This window comes from Phoenix dactylifera, chromosome 13 (genome assembly GCF_051530095.1).
Source record: "Phoenix dactylifera cultivar Ajwa chromosome 13, Ajwa_hap1_PhDact_Kaust_v1.1, whole genome shotgun sequence".
In the NCBI taxonomy this organism is placed as follows: domain Eukaryota; kingdom Viridiplantae; phylum Streptophyta; class Magnoliopsida; order Arecales; family Arecaceae; genus Phoenix; species Phoenix dactylifera.
Genome location: NC_143202.1, coordinates 8,545,875 through 8,560,481, shown reverse-complemented (window position 1 = coordinate 8,560,481; position 14,607 = coordinate 8,545,875).

Here is a 14,607-nt window from a genome sequence, read left to right as displayed (position 1 = left end):
AATCCAATTAGGAGTCATGTTGATTCATTAGATTAATAATTAATTTAGACTTAAGGAATCCTAATTCAATTAGGATGTATTTAATTTTAGTCCTAATCCAATTAGGACTCTATTTGAATCCGAAGTCCTAATCTAATTAGGATTTCTAGGAATCCTACTCCAAGTAGGAATCCTATTTTAATTCAAAATTCCTAATCTCATTAGGATTGTAGGAATCCTATTCCAAGTAGGAATCCCAGTCCTACTCCAACTAGGATTCCCAGTCCTAATCCAATTAGGACTCTAGGAATCCTACCCGAAGTAGGATTTGTGTTTAAGTCCAATTGATTAATTCCCTTTGTTTCTTTTTCAACTTCTTATCAATCAAATTGAATTCTTGTGATTCCTAATCACGATTTCAACCATCGGATCGGTCAATACTTCTATTGTGTGTGACCCCATAGGTTCTATTCTGACTGGTAGTGGGATATATTATGATCTCTATCTTAATATCATTGAAAACTCCTTTCAATGGGTTGGAATGATTCCAACTCAACTCATTAGGGTTTATCGATCATCAAGATAATCCCTATGAGTCCCACCATCCACCAGTGACACCTAGCAGCATGTAGTGGCTACCCAGCAGAATGGAATGATGAACCTCTAGGTGCAGTTAACGTGTGATACAGTCCTACTATCGTGGATCCCTACAGGACGGAGGTCATGGACAACTCGTCAAACCCCATCGTCTGTCATATGTCAAGATTTGTTCGACTTGAGTTCGATAGTGGAAAACTCTTTTTCACTTTATATTACTGCCCTGGCCAAGGTCTTAGAACTCAGTCTAACAAATCACATAGGATCACTCCTTTTCTATCAAGGTCGATAGATTCCTTATAGGTGCATACCCTACTTCTACAGTGAACCTACTGCAGCCAATCTACACTGCATGGACCCATATGGCTAGAGACCATGTATGTGTGCAGTCAAACTACAATAACCTCACTGTGAGTAGCCGAAGCACCGCAGGTCAAAGGACCAGTCACACTACTGCAACATCAAGCAAGTCACTGACGAGTGGATAGACATCCAAGTGACTTCTTGTCTTGGTCACGCTCAGTACCCTTGTTCTCTAACAAGCACCTACACTATCACTTCAGTGTCCCTACACTGTGGACTCAAGTCTCGTCCATCCAGAAGGAAAGTGATCTGTGCACTGATCGGATCGATCACCGTCCTCGTGATGATCCATTGATCAGGAGCATTTAGAAATTAATCACCAATGATACATGGCTCAAATTCTCAACTCTTGAGAATATGTATCATCATCTTATTAATTTCTTGGACGATTCATAGACACATAAACAATATGAATGAAAAGATGCCTTTTATTTATTCAATAATAAATAGTCAAGTACAAAATTATGTCCCTAGAATCAACAATGTGTCAGCCAAATTGGCTTCTAGGGCATACATCTAACAATCTCCCACTTGCACTAAAGCCAATTGGTCATATATCTTAGGCCCATCTTCTCAAGGTGGGCTTCAGTCTTTTGCTGACTCAGCTGCTTAGTGAACGGGTCTGCCACGTTATCCACGGAGTCTACTCTCTGCACCTCTACATCATAGTCGCGTATGAAATGGAAGTGCCGCTCTATGTGCTTGGACTTCTGATGAGACCATGGCTCCATAGCTAGTGCTATGGTGCCAATGTTATCGCAGTAAAGTGTTATGGCATCTAATGACATTACACCTAACTCTGCAATTAACTTTTAATCAGAAGGTTTCCACTGCACCCTTAGATACGGCTTAACATTCAGCTTCTAAGGTAGAATCTATAATGATCGGTTGTTTGGAACTCTTCCAATTTACTGAACCACAATTGCACATATTCTGATGTAGACTTTCTATCATCTATATGTGTGCATCCTTCTACCTTCAACTCTGATCTTCTCCCAAAGACCAAGAACATGTCCTTAGTTCTTCTCAAGTACTTAAGACTGTTCTTTCACAGCTATCCAGTGCTTCTTGCCTGGATCCGACTGATATCTGCTTGTGACACTCACAGCAAGAGCTATATCAGGTCGTGTACACAGCATGGCATACATGAGGCTTCCTATTGTCGATGCATAGGGAATCTTGCTCATGCGTTGAATCTCTTCAGATGTGTTGGGGCACATCATCTTGGAGAGATGAATTCCATGCCTTAGGTGTAAGAGACCCCTCTTGGAGTTTTCCATGCTGAACCTCTTCAGCACCTCCTCTATGTACATTTTCTGTGACAGGCCAAGCATCCTTTTAGATCTATCTCTATAGACCTTTATTCCCAAAATATAGGATGCTTCCCCAAGGTCTTTTATGGAGAATTCTTTCGACAACCAGACCTTGACCGAGGTTAGCATGGGAATATTATTCCCAATCAGGAGAATGTCATCTACGTACAGTACGAGAAAAACGACAGCACTCCCACTAACCTTTTTGTAAACACATGGTTCCTCTTCATTTTTGATGAAATCAAACGTTTTGATTGCGTCATCGAAACGAGTGTTCCAACTCCGAGAGGCTTGCTTTAGTCCATAGATGGACCTTTGCAGCTTGCAGACCTTGTGATCTCCATCACTGGAAGTGAAACCCAAAGGCTGTTCCATATAGATATCTTCATCAAGATGTCCATTCAGGAAAGCAGTTTTCACATCCATCTGCCAGATTTCATAATCATGAAATGCTGCAATGGCAAGCAATGTTCGGATGGATTTTAGCATGGCTACAGGTGAAAAGGTCTCCTGATAGTCAATGCCTTCGCGCTCACTATACCCTTTCGCCACAAGCCTTGCCTTATAGGTCTCTACCTCTCCATCCGAACCTATCTTCCTTTTGTAGATCCATTTGCATCCAATAGGTACAATACCTTCTGGTGGGTCTACTAAGGTCCAGACTTGGTTGGAACGCATGGAGTCTAACTCTGACTTCATTGCTTCCAGCCATTTCTCGGAATCGATATCAGATATCGCCTCGTTGTAGGTTTTGGGATCCTGTATGTGATCCCTATCTCCCACTAGGAACATTTTCTCGGTATCCTCTTCTAGTATACCTAAGTATCTATCGGGAGGATGGAAGACCCTACTAGATCTACGAGGTGGTCGAGGGACATCGTGTACTGGCTCTGTATGAATGGGTTCAATAGGATCCATGACTCGTTGCTTTTCAGAGACTTTCTCTTCAAGCTCAATTTTCCTCCCACTGCCTCTATCAAGGATAAACTGATTTTCCAAGAAGATGGCATGACGGCTCACAAACACATTGTGATCCTCTGAGATGTAAAAATTGTATCCTAATGACTCTTTAGGATATCCTATAAAACGAGCACTTATGGTCCTAGCCTCTAACTTGTCTGCCTGTAGTCTCTTGACGTGGGCCGGACATCCCCAAATCTTGAGATGACCCAGACTTGGTTTCTTACCATGCCATATCTCATACGGTGTGGTAGGAACGGATTTAGAGGGAACTCTATTCAATAAATAAATCGCTGTGAGTAAGGCATCTCCCCAAAGGAACATAGGTAAATCAGTGAAGCTCATCATGGACCTGACCATATCCAATAGGGTCTGATTCCTCCTCTCTGACACCCCGTTGAGTTGAGGTGTACCCGGAGGTGTCCATTGTGAGACTATGCCGTTTTCTTTGAGATAGTCCCGGAATTCCCCACTAAGGTATTCTCCTCCTCGATCTGATCGAAGAGCCTTAAGAGGTTTTTCAGTTTGTTTTTCTACTTCATTCTTGAACTCTTTGAACTTTTCAAAAGACTCAGACTTGTGTCTCATAAGATACATATACCCATACCGTGAGTAATCATCGGTAAAGGTAATGAAGTAAGAATAACGTCCCCTGGCTAGCACATCGAATGGGCCACATACATCTGTATGTACTAGGGCAAGTAATTCAGTGGTCCTCTCCCCATGTCCTACAAAGGGCAGTCTTGCCATTTTTCCTTGAAGACAGGACTCGCAAACTGGATATGACTCGGAAGTCAATGAGCCTAAAAGCCCATCTTTATCCATTTTGTTCATTCTGTCCTCTCCAATATGGCCAAGCCTGAGGTGCCACAAATATCTTTGGTTTATCTCATCTCTGGATCTTTTGGATCCTTTGGCACTCACATCTTGCTCGGTAACATTCACAGATACATCCATATGTAAATGATAGAGACTGTCAATCATGAAACCACGTACGACTATTTTATTTCTCAAATAAATAGAACAGCAGTCTTTGTCAAATGTAAAAACATGACCTTCTTGTGCTAGACATGAAACAGAAATCAAATTTCTGCTAGCAACAGGTACATAATAGCAGTCTCTAAGTATTAAACTAAATCCAGACGGTAGTCGCAGATGGTAGGTGCCCACAGCCACAGCAGCAACTTTTGCCCCGTTGCCAACCCGAAGGGTTACCGCACCTTCCGCCAGCCTTCTACTTTCCTTTAGACCCTGCATGGTAGTGCACAAATGAGCACTAGAACCAGAATCTATAACCCAACTAGAAGTAGAAGAAACCGTTAGATTAGTTTCAATTATGAGCAAGTCTATACCTTCTGAAGGTGTGTCACCTTTCTTGTTCTTTAGGCTCTCGAGGTATGAAGGACAGTTTCTCTTCCAGTGGCCTTCGACATTGCAGTGGAAACATTTTCCTTTGTCGTTAGCCTTTTTCTTTTGAACTTCCTTCTTTTGCTTCTTGTCTTTCTTCTGCTTCTTTGCAGGCTTCTTTTTCTTCCAAGTAGACTTTCTCTTGGAACCAGAAGTCAACTCAGCAGCAAGGACATTGCCCCTTGAACCTTTCAAGGCTCCCTCAGCAGTTACCAACATGTTGATTAGTTCAGTCTTAGTGCATTCAATTTTATTCATGTGGTAGTTTACTATAAACTGACCAAATGAATCAGAAAGTGACTGTAGGATCAAATCCACTTGTAATTCCTTGTGCATGTCCATACCGAGCTTCTCAAGCTCCTCTAGGTCCTTGATCATGGTCAGACCGTGATCATGGACAGACTGCCCTTCGCGCATCTTCGCTTTGAAAAGCCTCTTGGACACTTCAAAACGAGCTGTGCGACTCTGCTCACCATACAACTCTTGCAGGTGTGCCAGTATCTCCCTAGCAGTCTTTATATTTTCATGCTGGCATTGGAGTTCATTAGACATGGATGCCATCATATAGCATTTTACTCTAATGTCATCATCCAACCACTTTTTATGCATCTCACGCTGAACATCAGTAGGACGTGCTGGTAGTGTGGGGATATCTGAATCGAGTATATAGCCTATTTTCTCACAGTCCAAAACAATTTTGAGATTTCTAAGCCAGTCTTTGTAATTGGTTCCGGTCAGTCGGTTGGTCTCAAGAATACGGGTCAAAGGGTTTGAAGCTGACATTGTATCTGCAGAGAGTAAAGATTCTAGTTAGACTTTTGTACTTGATCCTAATCTGTTCTAAGGTCTTTTAGAACAAATGTAACTCCCACTATTTTCTCGAATCCCTCACACTCCCCTGGTAGGAAAACGGAAATCCCACACGACTAGGGTTTCTAGTGGGTACTGCGGTCCCACCGATTTATATGCCACCTCACCTAATAGTTATTGGTGACACATAGATGGATGAGTGTACAACTCTTGTACAATGCTTCTCAAGCATGTTGCAGTGTTACTTGGTCTCTAAGCCATGAAGACCTCACCTAACAGTTATTGGTCCCATTTCTTAGTTAAGTCAGACCCACCGTACAACCGTAGGAATAAAGTCGTCATTGGGTCCTCACCTAACAGTTATTGGTGCCCAACCCCACCTTTACCCTACAACATCTCATGTCTATAGAGAGGTCCAGCCCCCCGATGCAACTTGACCACTGTGTCCAGCCGAGACAAATCAACATCAGAAAGGCCTTAGCAGCTCTACTACAGTGGAAGACCTATTGACTTAATATTGGTTAATCAGGTCTTAGTGTTTGTAACTTGAGCCCTTCATAAGAGGTAATCGAACAATTGGCCAGGTAAGCAGGTGGGAGGCTCCCCTTACTCGGAGAGTAAGGTCCTAATTAAGTAACCACCTTTCATGCTTTCCTAGACACCAATTAGATCAATTAATCTAATATGACTTGCTCATGTCGGTTCACTCTCGACTTGATTGAGGAAGTTTTGATTTAGGTCTCAATTGGGTTTGCTACATCACATGTAAACCTATCTACCCGACTCGCATTCACATCTCATGCAAACGGTACATCACAGGCAGTTATAATCGCAGCATCAAATAAAGTTAAACTTTAAATAGGTGATGATCATGGATTCTAATTAGGTCGTATTACAAGCACATGCACATCAATCGATCAAGTGGTCTTCAACTCTTGAATTGGTTCCAAGCCTCCTTGATTCAATCCTTGATCAACTCTTGATCCCATCGCCATCAACCGCTTAGATCACCTTTCATCTCATGCCTTTGCTTCAACTTGATCGTTGATGTACATCACATCACAGAAATACAACCAGATGTAAAATAAAAATAAAAATAATTTACATCTCCTTTTAGGAGGCATGCAGGCCTCTCAAAACATCAAACAAGATGCATGCAAGCATCTGAAAAATTACATGACATCGCAGATCACATCGCAGGTCATTACATTTGATACCAAAAGGATTTGAATCCTATGATCATCACCGTATGCAACAATTATAATTTTCAGATCTGAAAACTAACTGATTGTATCATGACATAGGTCGCTGATCATGCTAATCATGATTCTAAACTTTGTAATCCCATTAACAATGCATTTAGAATCATCTTTTTATCACATAAAAATCAGCATGCAAAAAATCAGCACCCCTGAAAAATCTGCATGCAGAATATTTCAGCATGCATGATCATTCAATTTTCAGATCTAATATGCCTTTAGATATTTAATTCTTACCTTAATCTACGAAGCCTAGGCTCTGATACCACTGTTGGGAACCCGCCCATGCCGCTGATATTTCAAAAATTAAATCAGATGGCAGCGGAAGAGGCATGTGCGGGATCGACGTTCATCACATGAACGTTGTTTCGAGACCTTTCGTAATTAGGTAAGAATTAAAACTTTTAAAACTATTAGGAAGATCAAATCTTCACCTTGCGCGGGTAGATGATCACCGCAAATCTGAATTCGTGGTTTTGGAAGAGGGTTCGCTTGAAGCCATTCAAACGTCCGGCCTCTACGGGTATCCACACGAAGCAGGAACCGATCCAAGCTTTCTATCTCACCGGGGTGCTAGCTCCCTTGCAGAGATAGCTTTGATGGCTGATCTCCTCTCTTTCAATCAACCCTTGATTGTGCTTGAGTGGAGGAGGAAGAAGAAGGGATCTTGAAGAAGAACAAGAAGGCTAGATGCAACCTTTGCTTTCCCTTGCTTCGAATCCCAAACGAAGGAGGAAGAAGAGGACCGCCAAGAGATCTTTCTTGCTCCCTTGCTTTCGGTTGAAGACCAAGGAGGAAGAGGAGGAGGCCACGGCTGCAAGGAGAGGGATGGATTCATCTAGGGTGCCGGCCCTAGCCTCCTTTTAAAGGGAGTGGAGCTCCTAACATTTAGGAGCTCCATGACAACTTACCTAAGAGGGGGCGCCGGCCCCCTCTCTTCATGTCGCCCTAGCCATGTGGAGAGGGGCTGATGCCCCTCTTACTTGGTTAACCTAATCCTCTTCCAAAGAGGATTAGGTGCCTCTCTCATGGTTTAATCCTAATCTAATTAGGATTCGCCAAATTGGGTTCAATCTATGCTAGTCCTAATCCAATTAGGACTTGAATGAACCATGACTCAATTGAACTCTTCAATCCTAATCCAATTAGGAGTCATGTTGATTCATTAGATTAATAATTAATTTAGACTTAAGGAATCCTAATTCAATTAGGATGTATTTAATTTTAGTCCTAATCCAATTAGGACTCTATTTGAATCCGAAGTCCTAATCTAATTAGGATTTCTAGGAATCCTACTCCAAGTAGGAATCCTATTTTAATTCAAAATTCCTAATCTCATTAGGATTGTAGGAATCCTATTCCAAGTAGGAATCCCAGTCCTACTCCAACTAGGATTCCCTGTCCTAATCCAATTAGGACTCTAGGAATCCTACCCGAAGTAGGATTTGTGTTTAAGTCCAATTGATTAATTCCCTTTGTTTCTTTTTCAACTTCTTATCAATCAAATTGATTTCTTGTGATTCCTAATCACGATTTCAACCATCGGATCGGTCAATACTTCTATTGTGTGTGACCCCATAGGTTCTATTCTGACTGGTAGTAGGATATATTGTGATCTCTATCTCAATATCATTGAAAACTCCTTTCAATGGGTTGGAACGATTCCAACTCAACTCATTAGGGTTTATCGATCATCAAGATAATCCCTATGAGTCCCACCATCCACCAGTGACACCTAGCAGCATGTAGTGGCTACCCAGCAGAATGGAATGATGAACCTCTAGGTGCAGTTAACGTGTGATACAGTCCTACTATCGTGGATCCCTACAGGACGGAGGTCATGGACAACTCGTCAAACCCCATCGTCTGTCATATGTCAAGATTTGTTCGACTTGAGTTCGATAGTGGAAAACTCTTTTTCACTTTATATTACTGCCCTGGCCAAGGTCTTAGAACTCAGTCTAACAAATCACATAGGATCACTCCTTTTCTATCAAGGTCGATAGATTCCTTATAGGTGCATACCCTACTTCTACAGTGAACCTACTGCAGCCAATCTACACTGCATGGACCCATATGGCTAGAGACCATGTATGTGTGCAGTCAAACTACAATAACCTCACTGTGAGTAGCCGAAGCACCGCAGGTCAAAGGACCAGTCACACTACTGCAACATCAAGCAAGTCACTGACGAGTGGATAGACATCCAAGTGACTTCTTGTCTTGGTCACGCTCAGTACCCTTGTTCTCTAACAAGCACCTGCACTATCACTTCAGTGTCCCTACACTGTGGACTCAAGTCTCGTCCATCCAGAAGGAAAGTGATCTGTGCACTGATCGGATCGATCACCGTCCTCGTGATGATCCATTGATCAGGAGCATTTAGAAATTAATCACCAATGATACATGGCTCAAATTCTCAACTCTTGAGAATATGTATCATCATCTTATTAATTTCTTGGACGATTCATAGACACATAAACAATATGAATGAAAAGATGCCTTTTATTTATTCAATAATAAATAGTCAAGTACAAAATTATGTCCCTAGAATCAACAATGTGTCAGCCAAATTGGCTTCTAGGGCATACATCTAACAAATGGTCCACATCTCATAGTCTTGGGCTTGGATGAATATTCTCATCCTAGCCTTCCAGTATGAGTAGTCGGATCCATTGAAGAAAGGAGGTCTTTGGGTGGACTGACCCTCAATGTGAGAAGATCCAAATGGGGTTGTCATTTTGATCTTTTAACTCTTGAGTGGAAGAGTTTTTGGCTCTGATACCACTTGTTGCCCAGATAGTACCCTTGTTCTCTAACAAGCACCTGCACTATTACTTCAATGTCCCCACACCGTGGACTCGAGTCTCGTCCATCCATAAGGAAAGTAATGTGTGCACTGATCTCATCGGATCGATCACCGCCTTCGTGATGATCCGTCGATCAGGAGCATTCAGAAATTAATTACTAATGATGCATGGCTCAAATTCTTAACTCTTAAGAATATTGTTGCCCAGATAGACAACCCAAGAGGGGGGGGGGGTGAATTGGGTTTTTAAATTAACTTAGCTAATTAAAACTTTGTGGATGATTAACTAAATACTATAGCCAGTTATTTAATTAAAGCTAAGTGCTGTGAGTAATGTGTGGGGAAGAAGATGAGAGACAATGCACTACAAACACAAAGTTTTATAGTGGTTCGGAGCTAACCCTTGCTCCTACGTCCACTCCCCAAGTCTCACTTGAGAATTTCACTATAACCCCCTTGGATTACAGCCGGTTGTTTTGCAAGCTCACAACCGAACTTGTTGTTTTACGAGCTCACAACGAACTCGGTCGGTTTTCCCAGGCTCACCGACTAGAACCAACCCCGATTGTTTTCCCGGGCTCACAATCAAACCCTTACACTCGTTGGTTTTAAACCGGCTCACCAACCAACCTTAATCCCCTTGATTCAATCCCCCGATTGAATCAAGTAAATACACGAGATAGAAGAAAACAGAAAATAGCTTCTCAAAAAGCAGATTTAAAACAATATAATCGTAAAGGAGTTAGAAGCCCTCAAACGCTTTTAAGATGGTGAAGAGGTGTGGCTTCTGGAACTCCGGTCTCCTCTTGAAAGAGTGATCGACTTGAAAGCAGGAGGAGGAAGCTTTGAATGCTGGGAAGATGTTGGTGGAGCAGTAAATGCAGATCTTCCCTTTTTCTCGTTGAAGAGCACTTAGAGAGCTTGAAGACTTGAATGCTAGGAGTGGAATGTGTGTTCTCTACCTTGCTACAGTCTTCTGTGGCTATTTAACCCAACCCCCACGGAAACTAGCCGTTACTCTGCTTTTTCTGGCCGTTCTGCACACTCTGCGCAGCCTGACAATGTGACTGTTGGTGGGTTGGAGTCGACTCGCGCGATCAGGAGTCGACTCGGCTGTAGCAGGAGTCGACTCGAGCTTTTCCGGAGTCGACTCGGCAACTGTTCCCAGTTTGAATTAAAGTTGCCGTCTTGACTGGGAGTCGACTCGTCTTGACCCGGAGTCGACTCGCCAACTTCTGGCGCTGACCTGGCAATTTTGGAGTCGGCTCATCCTCTATAGTCCGTGGATCCAAATTTGAATTTTGTCCACTCGAGTCGACTCGACTGTCCTGGGAGTCGACTCGAATCTCAGAGCCCGAACTCCCGATTCTCTGTCTTTTGGCTCATCCAGTCTTGGAGTCGACTCGAACTTCCTTGGAGTCGACTCGGCTCTCAATTTCCGAAAGTTGGTCTTCTGCCTTTTGACGTGAAGCTTGTCTTGGAGTCGACTCGAGCTGTCTGGGAGTCGACTCGAATCTCAGAGGCAGTAACATGGTCTTCTGTCTGTCGATGGTCGCACAGTCTCGGAGTCGACTCGCGTACTGCGGGAGTCGACTCGAATCTCAGAGTCCATAAAACGCTCTCTGACTTTTTCTTTGTGTACCGCTGGGAGTCGACTCGCGTTCCACTGGAGTCGTCTCGAATCTCAGAGTCCATAAAACGCTCTCTGACTTTTTCTGTGGGTACCGCTGGGAGTCGACTCGCATTCCACTGGAGTCGACTCGAATCTCAGACCTGAAAAACTGCTCTTCTGTCCTTCTGTCTGTTTTCAGTCGGAGTCGACTCGTACTGATCAGGAGTCGACTCGAGCTCGTGCCAGTGACCTTGATACGCTTGGAGTCGACTCGTGAAACTCGGGAGTCGACTCGTATCTCAGACATTGGTTCATGCAGACTTCTTAACTTATCCAAAATGCTATGAACCAAGTCTAGAGACACTTGGACAGGATTTTCACTGAAACACTCAATTGAATTCATTAGTAATCACAAAATATACTCAAATGCTTTGAGCTCATCAAAATCAAACGGGGTTTTAATCGATCACTCCACAAATATGCATCATCATCTTATTAATTCTTGGACGATTCATAGACACATAATCAATATGAATGAAAAAGATGCCTTTTATTTATTCAATAATAAAGTCAAATACAAATTATGTCCCAGAATTAATAATGTGTCAGCCAAAAATTGGCTTCTAGGGCATACATCTAACACTAAGTACCTTTCAGGCGGACGGGAGATCCTACTAAATTTACGAGGTGGAGGAGGTACTACGTATACTGGCTTAATATGAATAGGTTCTATAGGCACAATGGCTCGTTGTTCTTTAGAGACTTTCTCTTCGAGCTCAATTTTCTTTCTACTGTCTCTGTCAAGGATAAACTATTTTCCATGAAGATAGCATGTAGGCTCACAAACACTTTGTGATCCTTTGGGATGAAAAGTCGTATCCTAATGACTCTTTAGGATATCCTATAAAACGAGCATTAATTGTCCTATCCTCTAACTTGTCCACCTGTTGTCGCTTGAGTTGAGTTGGACATCCCCAAATCTTGAGATAACCAAGACTTGGCTTCTTACCATGTCATATCTCATATGGTGTGGTAGGAACGGACTTTAGAGGGAACTCTATTCAATAAGTAAATTGCTGAAAGTAGGGCATCTCTCTAAAGAAACAAGGGTAAATCAGTGAAGCTCATCACGGACCCAACCATATCCAATAGGGTTTGATTCCTCCTCTCTGACACCCCGTTGAAATGAGGTGTACCAGGAGGGGTCCATTATGAAACTATACCATTCTCTTTGAGATAATCACGGAACTCTATATTAAGGTGTTCACCTTTTCGATCCGATCGAAGAACCTTAATGAGTTTTTTTGTTTGTTTTTCTACTTCATATCTAAACTTTTTGAACCTTTCAAAAGTTTCAGATTTGTGTCTCATACACATATCCATACCAAAAGAATCATCGGTAAATGAAGTAAAAATTACAACCCCTAGCCTGCACATCGAATGGGCCACACACATCTGTGTGTACTAGGGTAAGTATTTTAGTGGACCTCCCCGTGTCCTACAAAGGATAATTTGGCCATCTTTTCTTGAAGGCAGGATTCACAAATCGGATATGACTCGAAAGTCAATGAGCCCAAAAGTCCATGTTTATCCAATTTGTTTATTCTGTCTTCTCCTATATGGCCAAGTCTGAGGTGCCACAAATACTTCTGGTTTATCTCATCTCTAGATCTTCTTGATCCTATGGCACTCACTACTTGCTCAGATACATTCACCGAAACATCTATATGTAAGTGATAGAGACTGTCAGTCATAAAACCACATGAAACTCATTTATTTATCAAATAAATAGAGCAGTAGTTTTACAAAACTCTTCCTATGCTAAACAAAATACAGAAATCAAATTTCTGCTAGCAGCAGGTAACAGTCCCTAAGTATCCTAAGCATATCTGACATACCTTCTGAAGGTCTGTCACCCTTATTGCTCTTTATGCTTCCCATGCATGTAGGACAGTTCCTCTTCCAATGGCCATTTCATGATGCAATGGAAACGCTTTCCCTTGCATTCGGCCTTTTCTTGGAACTTCCTTGCTTGGCCATTTCTTGGTCTTCTTCTTCTACGCAGGCTTCTTCTTCCAGGTAGACTCTCTCTAGGAAGTAGAAGCCAACTCGACAACGAGAATTATACCCCTTGAACTCTTCAAGGTCCCTAAGGTAGTTACCAATTTATTTAACAATTCTATTTTTGGTGCATACAATCTTGTTCATATGGTAGTCTACTATAAACTGTTCATATGAATCTGGAAGGGATTGCGGGATCAAATCCGTTTGCAATTTCTTTTTGCATGGTCATGCCGAGCTTCTCAAGCTTCTCTAAGTCCTATATCATGGTCAAACCATGATCCTGGATAGATTGTCCATCACGCATCTTGGCCTTGAAGAGCCTCTTGAATACTTCAAAACATGCTGCGTGACTCTGATCACCATACAACTCTTGCAGGTGATTTAATATGTCCTTGGCAGTCTTCATGTTCTCATGCTGGCATTGTAATTCATTGGACATGGATGCCATTGTGCAGCACCTAACTTTATTGTCATTGTTTGTCCACTTAGCATGCCTCTTACGCTGATCAGTGATCGGACAGATTGGTAACACGGAGATTCTTTGGTCTAGCACATATCCTAATTTCTCACAATTCAAAACTATTTTGAAATTTGCTGAGCCAGTCTTTATAATGGGTTTGGTCAAATGGTTGTTCTATAGGATATGAGTTAAGAGTCTAGAAGCTGACTTTATAATCCTCAGAGAGTAAAGATTCTAGTTAGAATTTTGTACTTGAACCCTATTTGTTTTAGGGCCTTTTAAAACAAACACACCTCTCACTATTTTCTCGAATCTCTCACACTCCTCTGGTAGAGAAACGGAAGCCTTGCGACTCTAGGTTTCAAGTGGGGTACTACGGTCCCATCAATTTACATGCCACCTCACCTAACAGTTATTGGTGACACATAAACGATGAGTGTACAACTCTTGTACAATGCTTCTCAAGCAAGTTGTAGCGCTATACGGTCTCTAAGTAATGAAGACCTCACCTAACAGTTATTGGCCCCATTCCTTAGTTAAGTCGGACCCACCATATAACCGCAGAAGCAAAGCGGTCATTGGGTCCCTCACCTAACAGTTATTGGGCCCAACCCCATCTTTACCCCTACAACATCTCATGCCTAATAGAGAGGTCCAGTCCTCCGATGCAACTTGCCCACTGTATCCAGTCGAGACAAATCAACGCCGGAAAGGCCTTAGCAGCTCTACTACGGTGGAAGACCCGCTATGCATAGACATAAACATAAACAATAAGGCATAATCACAAAATAATTGGTGATGATCATGGATCCAGGATGGGGTCATAGTACAAGCACATGCACGTCAATTGGTTAGATCATCTTCAACTCTTGACTCGATCTTGAGCACCCTTGGTCCAATTGCGAGCAACTCCTTGATCCATCTCCAATCAACCCTTGATCTCGATCCGCGCAAATCGTGCTTGTAGAGACATG